We start from the raw sequence: 12,386 nt of genomic DNA on the forward strand, positions 1-12,386 counted from the left end.
TTCACTGTAACAGCTTTCATGGCTCACTGCACTCATTGCCTTCATGAAATGAAGTGCACATTATTGATACACTAGATAGAGGGTTATGATAATGCTGGTTTCACTGGCTAACACTCTACATCAGGGAATATGAGTGAGAGAGTCATGGCTTCAGTTACAGGCATTTGTACTTCTCTTTTTTGCTATCATGTGTTCAATTCCCCTGAAAGTACATTCCTGTCATTAATATGCAAATTACACTGAGAAGTTTGGCACTTTCTAAACTAATGTATTGTTGGATTCATCTGCCATTGTTGAGCTAGGAAGTTGAGAGGTAAGGGCTCCTATCTCATCTCTGTCCTACAAATTATGTAGTTGCTCTCCTTGTATTGCAGCCTCTGCTTATCCCCTCTTTTCATATATCTGTCCTGTACTCCCATTTCCAACCTATGCTATAACCCAAAAATAGATAGACACACCACACATGGGCCGAGAATGGGCATGTAATTCAAAATCATCTTTCTGTGGGCATGCATCAGACAACAGTTTGGAGACAACAATGCAGACAGACATATAAGGCAGAAACAAAGATTTTCAATAACAGGCAATTATGTGGCTTTGCATAAAAATATTGTTCACATCTGAATATGCCACGATATCCGACTAACACAGTGATTTAAAGTCTATGATTGCAGCATGAGAATGGTGATAGTACTGAAGCTGTTACACATGCAGTTCAAGTGAAAGTAAGAGAGAGTGTGTGTGTGTGTGTGTGTGTGTGTGTGTGTGTGTGTGTGTGTGTGGGGTCTGTGTGTATGTGTGTGTGTGTGTGTGTGTGTGTGTGTGTGGGGGGTCTGTGTGTGTGTGTGTGTGTGTGTGTGTGTGTGTGTGTGTGTGTGTGTGTGTGTGTGTGTGTGTGTGTCTGTTTGTGTTGTGTGTGTGTGTGTTGAGAAAGAAAGGGGAATTCACAGTTGAGTAAATATGTTCATGGAGTCTATCTAGACAAGTCTGGGATTTTGAGATGTCAGAATGCACATAAGAAAAGGACTCTCTTCAAAGTGCTGACTAAAAAGTTCAGCTATTTATTTATGTGTCAACTGCAGGAGAACAGCACCTTGGTAATAGCCTTCGTGACAGCTATTATTTAGCAATGGTTTAATTCCCTTCCAGAATTCTTTTAGATAGAGTTCATTGTTTTTATTTAGTTTTTGTATGTTTGTGAAGTATATACAAAACCTCTGATGTCCTCAAGGGATCTCAGAAGCATGTTGGTGGACAAGGCTGGATAATTAAAAGTAATTGTCAAAAGCACACACAATTATTGCACTGAGGTGCAGGAAGAACTATAAAAAGCATAAAACGCCAGGGGAGAGGGTTGGGATGTTTTAAGATATGACAGGCTAAATTCCGACCAAGCAGTGTGAGCTGTGTTTGGATGTTACAGCAGATGAACTATGGCTGATTCTTGTGCTTGAATGTAATATGTGCTAGCCAAGGTGTGGACTGAACTGTGGTTGGTTCCTCTTTCTGAGTGAGGTAAATGCTGGCCAAGAAATAAAATCTGAAATATGAACATTATATGATAAACACATCTGACTTTGTATTGTTCCACAGCTAAGGTCAGATAGGATGTCATCACTTGTTGATTTTAGGAAGCAATGATCAGTAGTGGGCTAGACTAGACATGAGTAAAAAATGTTTTTATTGTTTACTGTTCTATAGATTATTTGTAATGTCTGTTAAGCCATGAAAGAAGACAATGCTCATTTGATTTACAAAAAAAGCAGTAGTTAAAAAAAAAAAAGAAATCATCCTGTACTATAAAAGAATAGTTGTTGGTTCTCCCCATTACTCCAAAGTAATGTGCACATTTGCTATCTCACAGTTCATTTCTTGGTTTTCTTGATCTGACTTTGGGGACAACAGTTCAGGCTTTGGCCCCTGATCTTGGTCTTTCAGTTATTGTGAATAATGATGATTCATCCCTTCCTCACACTCAAAGCCATCCACTGCATATATATATTCTGTCTAGTCTTTCATGTCCTGGACATCAAAATCCACACTGAACAAGTACAAGTTTACTTTAAGGTATCATTTGTTCCACTCCTCCTGTCCACTTAGTCACTTGGCCTCTTAGTTGTTGCACAATCATGTTCTCTTTCTATGTGGTGGTCCACTGGTCCTCCTTCTCTATGACAAGGAAGAGGTCTTAATGAGAGCCCTGTTAGGTTACATCTGCTCTACCTAGCACACCTATTGACAGTCTGGACTACTTGCTTGGCCAATTTCATTCACTTTATCAAACTGTCTGCAAACCTGTCCTTCCACTGTCAGCATAGCATGCCTATTTGCTACAGTTTATTAAAGGTGTCAGAAAGGTTGTTGATGGTTGCAGTCTAAAGACACATCATGCCCATGCTGAGTAGAGGCTCAGATGTTAAAGGACTTGGAAAGAAAAACGTTATAGAAACAAGAGTTCGACATTTGTATGAATAATAACATCCTAAGATGATGCACAGAGTTATACTGGACAACATCACATTAGTTTAACACTTACTAATCCCAATAATCTCTTACAGCCTCAAACCTGTGGACACCAACGTAGTATCTTTAATAATTTCCCCTTGTAAAGACTTTCTATGAAGCTGACATATTAGATGTCTTAAAGACCTGGCTGAGATCACACATCAAAGGCTTGGAGATATCCTAATCTGTTTACAGTCTGTTTGAAAGTGATAGGACACACAAAGGTGCTGGGAGAGAGGCTATCATCTGCTTAAACGTTTCCACTTAAACACTTTTCCCTGTGCATGTTCCTGCCAATACCAATCAAGATTCCTTTCTCATTTCTTTCAAAATGAAATGCATATAATAACTTTGTAGTTGCTTGTGTTAAACAATATTAGTAATAGTTACACCTGCCTTTTGGTCCAACTGTTGTATGCTCTTTCCCAACTTATCACATCCACCACCAGAAGAGACAAAATATTCTTCACTAGTAACTAACACTAATCCAGAAAGCATCTTCAGTCTGCAAAGTAAAGTAAAAAAAAAAAGCCAGTATAGCCATTCTAGAAATAGTAAGCCCATCCAGCTGTCTCAGTCCATATTTATTTATTTTTGTTTCCTCAGTTATTCCCACTAGACCTATGGACTGTTTGCAGCTTATACATATGAGGAAATGTGTCTAAGACATTGGGGAATTCCTCTGCAGTTTTGATGTGTCAAGTGATCTATACCACCCATCTAAGCTACCACTAACTGATGCAGATGGGGCCATAATTTAGCATCACATCTGAAAGGAGGTAACTGGGAAGCACTGTAACTCTCTGATGTTGTACTGCAGTGTTAGTACCAGTATGTCAGTCCAGGCACTTAAAATAGGGCTAGAACCCACAACCTTTTGATCTGCCTTAGTATCAAACATGACTATGCTGCTTCCTGAGGGCTGACAAGGGTGCTGCTGAATATTAATGGACTGCAGCATCTACTTCTCTCACCTGCCTCATTCCCTCTAGAAACTTTTTGACATCTTAGATTTTACAGCTCACTGCAGAAAGATATTCTGAAGTCCCTCCACAACAGTATTGAAATAATGCTTCTTAACTTCCCTCTTAAATTTCCAAGGTTTCTCTCTTCCAGTTCCCATCTATACTCCTGTAATTCCTTGTCTGTTCCATTCTATATACTTGCCTTTGGATAGTTTTGAGTAACCATATCATATTTCCCCTTATTTATTTATTTAATTACCCATTATCACACGTTCTGCAGCATGTGCATGTTGCTTGCAGTAAGCTCATATTCCACAAGCTCTTTACGATCATCAACTTAGTAAGTCTCTTGACAACATTTCAAATACATACACACATCTCAGGATGTGGTTTCCAAAATCTATGGCAAATGCAGTTGTATTCATTGTCTACACATAGGGGATGTTCCCTTGTATTCCCAAAGCCTATATGTTCTATATGTTAAGTTATTATATAAGCCTATATGTTCTGCTAGCTCTGGCTATAGTGTTTTATGTTGCACCAAGTGGTGCCACCTAGGTAACATGCTGATTTCCTGGTCTTTTGCTTCTTCTGTAATTCCCAATACGACTTCTCTAACACACATATCCAGTTAGTGTTCTCCTTCTTAACTGTATCAGCCTATATTTCTGATAATTGAGGCTCAGCTCCTAACTGTCAGTCTGCAGTAGTAACCTTTCTAGGATGTGATTGAGGCTGGTTCCCGCATCAGTACTACTATCCCAATTTTGGGGATTTTATTGTTAAAGACCTTCACTGTATCTAACACAAACACATTGACTACCACTGTTCTAATACTTCACTAGTTACCTTTGTTATTACCAGACCGCATCACAAGTACCACCATGTATTCCCTACCACTTAGCTGCTTGACTACCAGGGGTAAAGTCACAGTCAGTGGTGAAAGTACTGCCAGGGGTTAAGTCACAGTCAGTGGTGAGAGTACCGCCAATGACTAAGTCCTATTCATTGGTGAGAGTACTGTCAGGGAGTAAGTCCCCATCAGTGCTGCGAGTACTGTCAGGGACTAACTGTCATTCATTAGTGAGAGTGCTGCTAGTGACTAAGTCCTATTCATTGGTGAGAGTACTGTCAGGGAGTAAGTCCCCATCAGTGCTGCGAGTACTGTCAGGGACTAACTGCCATTCATTAGTGAGAGTACTGCTAGTGACTAAGTCCTATTCATTGGTGAGAGTACTGTCAGGGAGTAAGTCCCCATCAGTGCTGCAAGTACTGTCAGGGACTAACTGTCATTCATTAGTGAGAGTACTGCTGGTGACTAAGTCCCATTCATTAGTGAGAGTAACGGCAGTGATACTACTAGGCAATTTAGTCAGTAAGGAGATGGTTTAAATGAGCACATTTGAGACAGGTTTTCTGTTCATCAAACCATTTCACAGATTTTCTGAAAAGAACAGAACATTACTATGTATGAGAGACAGCATTTCAGAAAACCCGGGGATCTACTTCAGTAGATCGAAATACACATAATCAAAATTTATATTTACAAGACGAGATGACTGTAATTTAAAAAAAGAGAAAATGTACTTTGACGAAACTACAATGAACAAAACCCAACTGCGCATGTCAGATAGCAGCTGGAAGTACTGCATGGAGATTGCGGATAAAAAAGTAACTAATAGACTTAAATACAAAATTAAACAAATAAATAAACATTTTTCAAAGATTTTGGGCTCTGCCCCCCCCCCCCCCCCACTGCCTGCAAATTTTATATCTCAACTCCAAGATCACACTACAGTGGGGAAAAGGGCAAATTTCCTGATCTTGACTGTTCTGTGATCTCCATTAACAACTGTTGAAAAGTTAAATTTTTTAATTTAAATTTAAATGTTTAAATGTAGTATTTACTTTTTCTTTCTATCCGTGTTCTTCATGCAGTACTTCTGGCTGCTGTTTGATATACACAGTTGGGTTCCATTATTTGTAGTTTCGCCAAAGTACATTTTCACTTTTTTTAAATTACGGTCATCTCATCTCGTAAAAATAAATTGATTATGTGGTATTTGGATCTACTGAAGTAGATCCATATGTGTGTGTGTGTGTGTGTGTGTGTGTGTGTGTGTGTGTGTGTGTGTGTGTGTGCGTGTGTGTGTGTAGACAGAGAGAGAAAGATCATGCTTTTCCTTGTAGTAACCTAAGGTTCAAATGAGTTGTATGTGGATGTCTTTAGTTCACTAGGCAATAGATACAGAAAAAGCAGCATGGTAAAGATCACAAACAGGCTATCAATGCCACATAAATGATTAGATTTTTATGATATTTCCTTAGAAACCCAAGAGAGTTTCCAAGGATCCTGGGCTTCACTATAATACAAAAAAACAGATGTAAATATTTTTTATATTTTCAGATAAAGGCCATACATTGTTAATTAGTTATATTATATAGTCCTGGGTTTGAATCTTTCAGCCTCAATTTGCCCACTGTGTGACTCTGAGCATATAATTTAACTAGGGGGTGCTCCTAGGGTGAGACTGAAAAAGGTCTGTATGAATCAATGCTCTTCCTGAGTTAACAAATAGAAGTAAATAAACAATTTTCATTCATTATTCAATGTCATTTATCTTATTCAGCATCACATGAAAGTTGCACCTAGCAAGCAGTGGGTATAAGGCAGAGAACAATTACTGGATGTGATGTCAGCCCATCACAGGATACACACATACATACAGACACACACACACACACACACACACACACACACACACATATCTATATCTATATATATATATATATATATATATATATATATATATATATATATATATATATATATATATTTTTTTTTTTTTGCAGGTCTTTGGAATGTGACAGGAATACAGTGATCCTGACAAAAATCCAGGCAGATATAGGAAGGACTGTAGACGCTGTTCAGAAAACATCTCAACCAGGAATCAAATCAGAGAAGTAAGTGCTGTGAAGCAACAAACAGTAACTGCTGCATTACTATGCCATCCCTGTTTTGAATACTGTAATATATAATTTTGATCAATTACACTATTATTTCTGGAATCACAACTGTTTAGTCAAAATTACATTTTTCTCTAATGATTCACAATTCAATCACTCTATATTTTATTTATGCAAATTAGAAATTCAGCTTCTGTTTTGTAATAGTTAACTTAAAATTGCTAAATTAAATGCATATTTTTGTAGGATGACAATCATTCCAGACTTAGCTTTTTCATTCCAACACCATGCCATTTTGCAGAAAGTACATAATGCATTATTGTGTACATCTGTGTTTTGCTCTTTTTCCCAGTTGCTGTGATCTCAGAGTCACAAACAATATTTACACACTGCAATCAAAAATATTAAAATATCAACATTAATTGGATGCAAAGTACTAACGACAAAACCATGGTTAGCATTTTAACTTACGTGCTCTTCATCATAATAAACAAAATGCATAAAGTAAATTATACATGCTTAAGCTAAACCTTGGACCCTGCAATGCATTTGATTGGTCCTGCGTCATATGAAATCTACCAATGTGTACTCATTATACACAACCCTCACATTAAAACAAATACTTAAAAAACTAACAACAAACATACACCTATAATAAAAAGATGCTAACGAGGTATACCCATACATTTAAAAACACCATTTTACATTTTGACTTGTCCCCTGCAGAAACATGCTTTTATAATTTATCCACTAGTTTATATTGCAGAAAGAATACATTAGTGCTTTTGTCTGTTTACAACAGTAGTATTTTTCTCTTTCAGGTATTATACTTTCAGAAAAATGCATTTATTTAATGAAATTTAGGTTTGCATGTCTTCTGCATGTCCATTTATGTTTGAAGCAAACATATTTCTGATATGGAACAAATCATATATCTCCTGTTGTCTCAAATGAATGCAACCTGTGCTGCATATACTTTTCTATTATTCTGTTTATGAAGTGTTACTCTAGTAGATCAGATGGGGCTGAAAAAGGTTTTTCAAATCACTTCACTTACTTGGGCAATAAAAAATTAATTGGCATACTTCAAGACTTGGTATGGGATGAGGGGAAAAGGCTTTAATACATTTATTTGAATCACACTAGGAAGTTGCCTTTTTCAAGGGGGGATCTCTTGCAGGTTGTGGCGAATTTTGAAGTCCCTTATATTTCTGCATTAACCTTGAGTGAGACTGTTATCCCACAGTATATTCCACAATGTGTCGGGAGGAAAAGGTGTTTCGGGAGAGACCAGGCAAGGTATAATGATGATGCTAATATTGCAGCATTCATTCACAGAGAGCGCCTGCTTGGAAAAAATTGTGCTAAGTTCTGAGAACTCTTTTACTTAAAGGACAAAAAGTGGAAAGGCTTCAAAGATGAAGAGCCAAAGTCATATAAGCAAAGAGAGGGAGTTTGGTAAGCGTATCCTGGAGCATAGTAGAACGTGGGAGAAAGGCGAATACAATTGAAAATTACAAAGGAATGAACAAGGTATTGAAAGTAGCTTTTGTAGAGAATTAAATATTTCATGTCAAGAACCATGATCTGATGCTGAAATTGGCAACAGAAACAAAACTATGAGCAAGAGTTTGCTTTGATATTTCTTGTCATGAATTAATGTATCGGCTATTGATTCTTATGTTCTCCCTGTGAATTGCTCTCCCCATTCATTCTCGCCTGAGCAAAAGTCACAGGTGACCATTCTAGTATAGTAGTTTGAATGGTGCAGTGGTGCAGCAGTTTGCATTGTCACTTCACAGCAAGAGGTTCTCTGGTTCGATTCTCAGCTGGGGTGCCTTCATTGCAGAGTCTACATGTCCTCCCTGTGTTCGTGTGGGTTTCCTCTGGCTTTCTCCCACATTACAAAGACATGCATCTGGAGTGTTTCTCCTCAGGCCTGTGCTGAAAATTGTCTTGTCCCAAGTTGGACTTTCCTTGTAAATAAATAATAGGGTAATTTATTTGTATTTGCTATGTGCCTCTGAGTACACATATTCAATGCCTGTAGGGCAAGCTTTACCTACAGGTAATTGTTTGTTCTACCCATGTCAGTACATTGGTCACTTGATATCTCCCTGGCCTCCACTAGAGGTGAATTGAACTGTGCTGCTGTTTTTGAAAGAGAACAGGCTACTGACTACTCTGTCCTCCTTCTATCTGCTACAGGACTCTAAAACATCCATGCCATTATTAAAACCCATGTAGTGGCATGACCAGTCATGCCTCTCAACTTCTCTCTTTAAGAATTCTGGACAAAGCCAAAAATAATGGGTGACAAATGGCCACAATTTTAGACAGATTTTAGATATTCCTGTTATAAACTTAGAAAGGTGATAGAATAACAGTTTTTGCGTTAACATGCATTATTTGAATTATTTAAAGTCTGAAGCAACAATGCTGTGATTACTAAATGAATGCGAGCTATACATTTTTATGAGGAACAGACCAAAAGTATGAGTCAAAATTCTGGGCGTTCTGCAAAACTGTGGATAGTTGAGTATCATCTTGAGAGGTATGTGGAACCATGCGCTGCCTAGTACGGTCAACCTGGCAATGTGCAAGCATTTAAAGAGTTTCAGCTATTTGGAATGGACTCCCATCAGAATCATAGGAAAACAGATAATAATAACGGCCAGGAGTGGAGTGGAGTGTTTTGAAAAAACAGAGGAGAACTCCAAAAATATGAGGAAAGAACATGAAGATTAACCTTTTCATTTTGCTTTAAGAAATTAGCAGATTGGGGCTCGAGAGGGCCTCTTCTGTCATCACAAAATGCATTTGTAAGACATTTATTATTTTCATGCATTTATGAGATACTAACAAAAAACAAGTAATCCCATGGTATCCCCAAAGTCCCAAAACAACCCACTAAAGTGTAGTGGGTCCAAAAACATATATATAAATATATGTATTGTTTACATGACTAATTGCATTTTATTTTATTTTATTCTACAAATTGGTTTTAAATACCTTTTTAAATCAGTTGAAATTTAAGTGTATATTTTGTTTCCATCATCATACATACATTTTTTCTTATTTTTTTCTGGTTCTTTTTTCCACTTTATTCAAAATTATGTGTAATAACAATACTAACTAATTATACAATTATATAGGTTTTTAGGGTTCTTGTACACAGACCTGAAGTAGTCTAGAAGGACGAAAGCGATCTTTGTTAACAATAGGTTATGAAAATAGAAATTGATTTTTACATGCAAAATGCATATGTATATATTTATATATATTGTTTGATTGCCAAATGAACTAAGGTTCATATATTTCCAGCCATGTAGTATATTGTCTTGGATAAAATCACAGACTTAATAATCTACTTAATAATTTGGTTAAATAAGAGGTACCACATCATTATATAATTTTATTTAAAGTACATAAGGGTTATATATTATTATGACAGCTACTAAGTAGGGCAGGACCAGCTGGAATGTCACACTGATGGGGGAAGGGATGTGAATTTAACATGTGTACCAATAACACTTTGTTTTACAGCACAATAAACCACTCCCATGCCTGATAAAAAGTATATATATATTTAGAAAGGTTGTGAGGAAATTATTACTCTATTTTTGTTTTACTTGGATTGCTTGTCTGTATACCTAATAAAGGATTTTCGACTGGAAACAGACTGCCTGCCTTGTTTGGATTACTTTCGAATACTTAGTAATGCTGTATAATTATATATTTTCTATTATTACTTTTTGTTTTGTTTTGACTTAAGACGAGTTTACGTTCGCTACTTCTACTACTATTGTAACTTAATAAATCACTTACAGCATTTGTCAGATTCTGTTTAATAAAAACAACATAAGGACAACATATAGTTCTGGCAGAAATGTTTAATGCTAGCAAATGTATTTTAAGTAAAATTTAGGAGATAAGTACACTTGGTACAGGTCCATAGGCTTTAACCAAGCTTATTGGTGAAAAAGACCCTTGAGAAGCTTAGCCACATCACCCAGTATTGATGAGAAATTAATAGTGCCACTCTATTAAATATATTTTCTCACATATCTCATGTGAACATTTGGAATCTCCACTCCATTCATTACAATTAATTTTAAAGGTTGCCAGAAATACTCTGCTTTATATGTAAGGGAAGCCTGTTCCAGAAATGAGACTATACTAGGTTAGGCAGCTGTTGTACCATGTGGTAGAGTTAATGTGGTATTACAGGTTTAGGTCTCTAGAGTGTGTGTTTGCTTTGCCGCTGGTTCTATTTAGGTGAACGAGTTGAAAGAGTATGGAGTCATTCCCAGCACAAATGGTAAAGCAGAGATCAGATTTCAGGAGCCAATACAAGACTGAGTAGTAAGACAGGGCTTTTAGTAAAGGTAATAAGACCTGAAATCCTTTTGGTGAGGAAACACTGAAGAATAATGAACTAGTTTAGGTACATAGAGAAATACATGCTAAAGGCAACATTTTATTCAATACTGGGCATCATAAGAAAGGAATAGAGGTCGGCACAGTGGCATAGGGCAGCAAAGTGGATAGTATCACCTCAGAGCAAGAGGATTCCCAGTTTGATTCTTGGCTGGGGTGCCTTCTGAGTGGAGTCTGCATGTCCTCCTTGTGTTCGTGTGGATCTCCGACAGGTGCTCTGGATTCCTCCCACATTCCAAACTCATGCAGTAGGTGAATTGGGCACTCTAAACTGGCCATAGATTGTAAATGTGTATGCGAGTGTGTGTGGTATGTAAGAACTACTGTGACAGGGCTAGCCACCTGGCAGTATAAATCTTGGCTTTAGATTACTATCAGTGTTGAGCTAACACCCCGATCCCATGTGCAAAAAATGTGAAAAAGAGTTTGTGGATGGATTGATAGTAGGACTGTAACTTCTTTGGGCCTTGAAGAGATACCACAAAAGATAAGTTGTGGAGGGTAGAAGGATTTTTTTCTAAGTGCAAAAGAGTTTGTTATCAGTGTAACTACCCAAGTCCCTGACGGCTGGGAAAGATTTAATATAATGTTGTCATATGGTATTGGTGGTAATGCTAGGTTTACCAAATGAAAATATACTGCATGTCATAATATCATGCACGGGACCATGATTAACATATCAAAATTTAGTTTGGTCCAGCTCTTGCTTGAGAATTTGAGTATCAGAATGAGATGTGAGAAGCTCCCTCAGTTTGCAGTTATCAGTAATCTCGGTTAATCATAGATCCTTGATATCAGTTTTCATGCCACTATGCGATGCAGGCTTTAGTTTACATGCTGTCAGCATGCCTTATCATATTTGTTGCTATGTATAATGCAAGACTGGGGAAACTGAGATATGTTGCTAGATATAAGTCGTGTATCCTGTTCAGAGCAGCAGTAGTGAAGAACTATTAAGAGAGTCTAAAGTGTTTTTGTAGTTTGTTTGCTATTTTGTGTCATGTTTGCAAAGAAAGTTAATTTAAACTGTTTAACATTTCACAATCTGGGTATTTGTGATATAATTCATATTTTATTTTCACCAGTTCATTTACATTTGTAATTTCTTTTGCTTTTTTTCTGGGTTTATGTAAGTTTATGGTGGCCTGAGAAAGACAGGAGTCAGGATTCTATAAACTTTACTCTCAAGAGTTAGAAAGAACTCCAGTGCAATGGTGTTCGACGTTATTACTTTGGAGTACCTTAAATACACTGAGTTTGTTGTTTAACATCCTAAGAAGAGAATGATTCCTTGGCTGGTGGTTTAGTTAGGAGTGCCAGGAGATACAGTACAATTTACTGGAATGCTCCAGTAACCTGCCAAGAGTTCAGATGTTTATTCATTATGCAGAGTATACTCCTCATCTGATATAATTAATTATAATTACTGGAAGTGTTCAAGCTAACTATGTCTAAGTGAATCAAAATAAAACAAGAAAGTTCAATGAGCATTGTCTATTTTTTCTTTTC

This window comes from Protopterus annectens, chromosome 13.part0 (genome assembly GCF_019279795.1).
Source record: "Protopterus annectens isolate FY-2018-M chromosome 13.part0, PAN1.0, whole genome shotgun sequence".
Lineage (NCBI taxonomy): Eukaryota > Metazoa > Chordata > Ceratodontiformes > Protopteridae > Protopterus > Protopterus annectens.